The sequence below is a fragment of the Cavia porcellus genome, unplaced genomic scaffold (assembly GCF_034190915.1).
Source record: "Cavia porcellus strain 051 isolate PalLab524CR breed Dunkin Hartley unplaced genomic scaffold, mCavPor4.1 scaffold_9, whole genome shotgun sequence".
NCBI lineage: Eukaryota > Metazoa > Chordata > Mammalia > Rodentia > Caviidae > Cavia > Cavia porcellus.
In genome coordinates, this window is record NW_026947492.1 from 85,400,852 (window position 1) to 85,407,630 (window position 6,779).

Below are 6,779 nucleotides of genomic sequence, written 5' to 3' on the forward strand. Positions count from 1 at the left end.
GAGGTTTTTCTTAGAGGTAATAATGATAAATTTTGCTTCCATGGTGGGGGTTGGGGAGCTGGTTAGAAATCATTGGCATAGATAGTATCTACACAGACTGAGCTCATGCCTGGATTTTTCAAATTTATTTTGAGAATGGCTAATGATTCACTAGTTTATTTGGAGTAATGCAAGCATTGAAAATATCTGGGATTTCCATTTGGGAAATGAAGACTGAAAATCACCGGTAAACCCCAATTGCCCGAATGGTTATCTCTCACAAAGTCAGAAAATGCAACTACATCAGATAAAATACACGAAGCCCATTGCTCAGTGATGTAACAAACATTTCAGGGAACTCACAAGGAGGAAGAAGATGAGATGAAAAGGACTCACTTCTCATTATTAGAGAAATACTACACACTTTCTAGGGAATTTTTCATTTTTGCATCTGATACAGACACTTTCCATTAGCCATCTCTGCAGTCTTGGATCATTTCCATTTACCTGGGGCTTTAGTTTTTCTCCTCCGTGTATTGAGGTTTACTTATTTCAGTAACTTTGAGCTATTTCTTTATAGGAAATAGGAGGATTCAACATCTCTCCAAATAAAGCATTAAAACATTTCTAATGTGTAACAAGGACTATCAAAGTTTATCTAGCAGAGTAGAACACAAAGCTGGGGAGGGTTATGATTCCTGCTGCTTAACTTCTCCCCTTATCTCCCCTAAGTTACCTCTGTATAACCTGTGAGGCTTTTCAGTATCTTAAGGAACACCTTTTTTTGGTCATGAAGAGCAACAAATAGAAACTTCCTAAAACGTCATCTCCCCTGGAACAAGTCTGTTCCCTGTAGATGGGATCTTTTATTTCAAACCTTGCAAAATTTATTTCATTCATTGTATGTACTTAAAAATAGTGATAACCAGGTGTTATTTTAAATTCTAAGGACATAATAAATACAGATCTTCTCTGCCTTCCACTAGTACACAGTCTTATAGGGCAGTAAACACGGAAGGATTTCCTAAACAATTATAACATTATTAAAGGGATGACACTGAATGGAAAATAGGTAAATGTTGCCACGGAAATGTGTGAGAATAGACATTTGTGGTGGACAGAAATACTGGGAAAGCTTCCTGGGGGAGGCCATGAGTGAAGTGGATATAAAGACCAGTCCGGAAGTGATTGGGCAGAGCAAGAAAATGTGTACACAAACAGAGCACAGGACAAGAAGCAGCAAGGAGCTTTGATTAACTGAAGTACGATCAGTGTGGTTCTAACTAACAAAGAGTTAAGGCGAGAAGCTGGTAAGTATGAGCTAGGATAATCAGAGTCTTTAAGCTACTCAAGAATTTTGGTCTCCATGCTGAGAAACACAGTAAGCTACTAAGTTGTTTCAAGCAGAGGTGACCCACTCAGATTGTTCTGGCCATACGATGGAGAGTGGATTTGGCTAGAACAGGAGAGATGATGTACAAACAGGATACAGCAACAAAACAGGAGAGATGGTTACAGTTGTATGTTTAGAGAAGTCAGCATGGCCTGGACAGGGCCGTGCCAAGGGAGACAGGAAGAAGTGGCTGTAGATGTCTTTAAGCAGCTCCTTAGGAATGACAATGACTGAAGGTGACCCACAGCATGCAGAGGGCAGGGAAGGGAGGTACGGAGGTAACCTTTAGTAGTCTGCCTTATTCAACTAATGGATGACACATCATTTATCATATTACAATATTGCTGTTGAAGGTGGGTGGCTTCGGCCATGGATCAGCTCTGCTGTTTGGTCAGATTTTCAGATGTTCACATGTTGACTTGGAAATTCATTCCTGAAATAAAAAGCTTCTATTTCAGCAGAATGCATAAATATGGGAGTTGTTCATGGGTTTACAACAAGGAAAATGTGGGCATAGAAAAATAAAACTGTAATATAATAAAATAAATGGAATATTTAATGGGACATTCATGAACTTCAACATGAAAGAGAAAGAAGGCAAAAGCAGACAGCTAAAGCAATTACAAAACAACCAGGTTTCCGGTGTCCAAAACTTGTCACCAAAGAACTCCGGTAAGCTAAGGCAGGAGGATCACAAGTCTGAGCCCAGCATGTGCAACTCAGCAACACCCTGACTCAGAATATAAAGCACTTGAGATGGTTGGTGAGGCAGCCCTGTTTGAAGGCACTGGACCAAATCAAGAAAGCGATATATCTTAGAATCCTGGAAAAGAAAGTGCTTCAGAAGGGAAGAGTGGTCCACACAGTCCAACCATACTGGTGTTTTAAGCAAAATAAAAATGAAATAGGTCTGTGGCCTTCAGCAGGAGGTGATTTGGGGGTAATTTTCATGAGATCTGGTTTAGAGCAATGACTGAGTAGTTTGCAGAGTTGGATATTTTTCCTCGAAGAAGCTGGTTCTTAAATATGAGAAGAGAGATAATCTGTCGCCTGATGAGGATGAAGCATGGAGAGGAGACGTTTATATTTCAACAGGAAAAATAAGAGCATCTTTAAACATCATTGAAAGAGCTCGGGAGATGATGGAGTGTGTGAGAAAGGAAGAAGAGAGCGTCCATTAGCAGCGCAGTGTTCCATAGACCAGGTGACAGAGCCGAGTGTACCTGTAGGTGCTGCTCTTGAGTGGAATACAGGGCTTTCATGGCTGCATAACCAGGCAGAAGCACTATCAGGTTATGAATATGTGGCCAAGTTAGATATTTGTTAAGGAAAGGAGACATTTTTTTGCTTGTGCACATTTGTGTAAATATTTATATTTTCTCTACAAAATTGTGGGAAAGCATTTGTTTAAGGTTTAAGAATGGAAGAGTTAAGGTTGGAGGTCAGGTAGTATATCAAAATCATAGAAGTGAGCTGAGTTAACCAGGCAAATGTGGAAGAGGACGTTAGCCATCTCGAGAGGACATCAGGGTTGCCAAGAATTCATACTGAATCCAATTTGTTTTCCTTGATTGATTCTCTTTTATTCTATTATTCTGTGTATCACAGTTTACTTGGACCATTTGCAATGAGCAGAAAGTCACAGAAATCACATTTGACATCCATTTCAGACAGTCTGCATGGTGCCCTGCCTGTCCATTGTATATAATCACACTTCAAAATTCCCTGCATCCACTCCAACTGTAACTGAACACATACACAGGTAAAATGGTGATCTGATAGGTGGCGAGTACATTAAAATATTTAGAACACAAAGAAAGAAGACACCAGAGACCCTATGACCACAAAATTCAACGAGGCAGTGAGACGTTGATATACAAACCCTTCCTGATACTGGGAAAACATGAAAGAAGAAGAATGCTTTCAAAACATTTTTGTGGAGGCAAATCCATAAGATAAAACATGCAAAGGGTTTCTCAAAGGTAAGAATGCTGTTATAAGCAAGGAAATATGTGAAGATCTAATGTGACACATTTCACTTCTGAATCAGTTTTTTAGGCCATTGTATGAGATATTGGGCCCCAAAGTTGAAAAAAAAAATTCACATGAAAAATAGTAAGGTAGTAAACCGTACAATTTTTATTTCATCTTTGTTTTCCATGGAATTTGTTATTCTCCCAGAGGCACTGACCTTATGTAAACAGTGACTTTGTTTTCAGCAATGTTTACCATGAGTGTAAAACTCATGGTTTCTTTTATTTTAAACCACAGGGAGAAGGACCCCCACTGTCCAGAGCAGTCTGGCCTTCCTTCCTGTTTCCAGAGAGGTAATCCCTGTACCTTAGTGATGACAGTGTCCTTGTGATTCATCGTGGCATTGCTGGTCCCCATCTGAGAATTTCTGGAACCCAGGCCTCTCTGTCCATCTGATGTACCAGTCTCTAAGGAAGGACTGAGTTCAGCATGAACACAATTCTATAAAGCCTGTGTCACTAATAAATCCCCCCAAAACATTCTGGACCTCAAATCCCTGCCGGAAGTCCTTTGTGGGCAATACCCTTCCACATAGTACTGTATAGTAGCAGGAAGAAGAGATGCTTCCTGTCCCTGATTCCACGGGGAAGGAAAGAAGCAACACTCTGGGACTGCATTGCTCTAGCCTCTGCCCCAGGCCTCTTTCCTTGGTGGAAATTTGTGCCTTTTCCCTGCCAGGGAAGGAAGCCCGGAGTATAACAGCTTTCAAGGAGTACTGTGAGTCTTTCTAGTGAGTTACAGAGCCCAGGGGTAATTTTGGGAGCTTCCTGAACTTGGAGCTGGTACTAGAAATCTTGGGAGGCCTAGAGGACTAAGTCCTTAACAACGCAGTTTTGCAGATTCCAGGATTTTCAGAAGCTAATCAAAACTTTGCAATGTCCCTCTGGATTATATGGATAATTTTTAAAATTTAAATTCAAGTTGCTTCTGCATCTGAAGTGAAAGTTTATCGGTCTTTCAGCGTCTCATTCCAGAGTGTCCCTGGGGGAGGCCTAAGCAGGCTTTCGAATATAAAACCTATTCCTTGAAATCGACCAACTGCTGGAGTCATTATTGCTATATTTGTGAGAACCAAAAATTTCCGTGTATCCGCCACTGTTCAATCAGAAGGAAACAACACTGCACAGCCACGGGCTGAGAAAATAAAGAAGAGAAAAGGCTGGGGTCAGCTGCAGCCCTTACTCTTCTGATGAGAGGAAGGGACTGCTCAACCACTGTAGCACCTTTATTTACACCCTCAAGAGGAGGATGTCAATTTCAATCCCTCTGCCAGGTAAATCGCCTGCCTGGCTGACCTGGGTCCCTTGCCTTCTTGGAGCAGGAACAGCTTGTTTATGTGGCTGGTTTTGAGCTCTCTGTGTTTTCAGGGCTGGCCTTGCTTTAGGCCCATACATGTGATCAATCTCCAGCTTCAGTGGCTTCTACACACTGTAATTTAATTAGGGAATGTGGAATCTAAAGAATTATTAGTCATCAAAGGCGACGGAAGCAAGGAGGCTTTGGTGAGGACGAAGCAAAGAAAAGGTGAGGTGTTACAGGGACAGATGTGAAGAGCAGACCTCTCTTCCAGGGCTGACAGGGAAGATCCCATGCCAGCTCCAGGCTGAGACACAGATGACCTGCGTGGAGGGCAGAGGTCCAACCTGGCTCCCTGGACCGCACAGAAACTGCATAGATCCCTCACTAGTTTTGTAATGCTTGGGAATCTGCTCTCAAAGTTGCAGGAAGATTTGCACATTAAGTTGTGTCGCCCTGGGTGCTGGGGGCAGCTGTCACATGCTGGATACTGCAGACTGTCTCCTGCAGGAAGCGCTGCCATAAAGAGCTGGGGACAGTAGAAGCCAGGCATGCCACACAGACCTGAGCGCTCAGCAGCACCCAGAAAACACGCCTCCTTGCAGCGGCTCTCCTCCGCCCTCTAGTGACGAAAGTCAATCACTGTGCCAGCTTCCACAGGAGAAGAATTTCATAAAATGGCAAAAAGGAAGGTATTGTAATACAAAAAGAAATGTAAACAAAAATCTCAGGGCATCACACACATTGATAATAAAGAACCCAGGATGTTATACATAATTAGAAGATGTTCACATATGCTATTTATTTTCAAATTCAAAATGCAATGAGATAAAATAATGTACTAGGTTGATAAATGTATTTGATCTTCATGTCTTGATTTTGTAAAATATTTGTGTTCTTTGAATAAAATCTGTTGGAGACACTTCCATGTGCTTATTTGTCTTGGTTATTTTTTTCTCATTGTTGAGACAAAATACCTGACACCCAACATGCAGGAAGGGAAGGTTTATTTCCTATAGTTTGGAGATTTCAGTCCATACTCAGTTGGCTCCAAGGCAGGATGGCATGGCTAGGCAGCTTGAGGCAAATAGACAAAACAAACAATAAATACATAAAATAAAAGTGAAGTGGTTGGGACTAAAAGGAAAGAAGATGGTAACTAGAAAAAGCTAAAAGACTTTGGTTATACTGTCAGCCCAGAAGTCAGACGATCTACCTGTATTTACAGCGAGCAGCTGAGAGCCCAGCACCCTGACCAAAGCCACCTTTTACAATGAGTTCATGACACTTTAAAAAAAAATTACAGTTACTTTCTTCTGAGATGATTTTCTTTCTTTAAAATGATAACAAAGGAAGAATATTTTGAGGGGCAGTACCTATGTCCTCAAGAAAACAGTGGAGAAGGTAATAATCTAGTCCAGAGATGAAGGACGTGAGGCTTTAGAAAGTTAAGTGATTTACTCCCACAGTTAGTAAGCAAAGGAGTTTGATTCCAAAACTTGGTTCTTATTCCTTGTGTGAGCTGAATCAGATGCCCATAATTTACAGTCAAGATGTGAGTATCTGTTACCGTGGGAGGATTCCTAGGGTTGGAAAGAGACTCTGCACTGGGGTGATGGGTCACTTGTGCAGATGAGGGGAAAAGGTTTAATTAGTGGAAATCAGGGAAACATTGTTTCCCAGAAACTGAGCAGGAGTTGTGAAGGCAGGACCTTAGGAAACAGGAGTCTTCACGAGTCATTAGCGTTCTCTTGTGGCTTTCTTAATGCATGGCAAAGTTTCCCCTGGTCTTTTCCCCTGCTTTCTTAGCTGTGCAATGTAAATTTCATTTTGAAATTTGGCATCAGTCAGCTACCTCGTTTCAGTAAGGGCCGGGGAACGAGTTTGAGCAATTCCTTCAGACTCATGATGTCCCCACATGTCCCAATCTCTGCGTAGAAGCCTCTGGAAAGTTCACCAAGCTCTTCTGGGTTCATGTAGTGTATGTTTAGTATAATGTACTGTGGTTTCTTTGAGTCTTTGGATAATAATAAATAATTTTCAGTGAAATGAATGAAACATCACCAGTGGCTGAAAA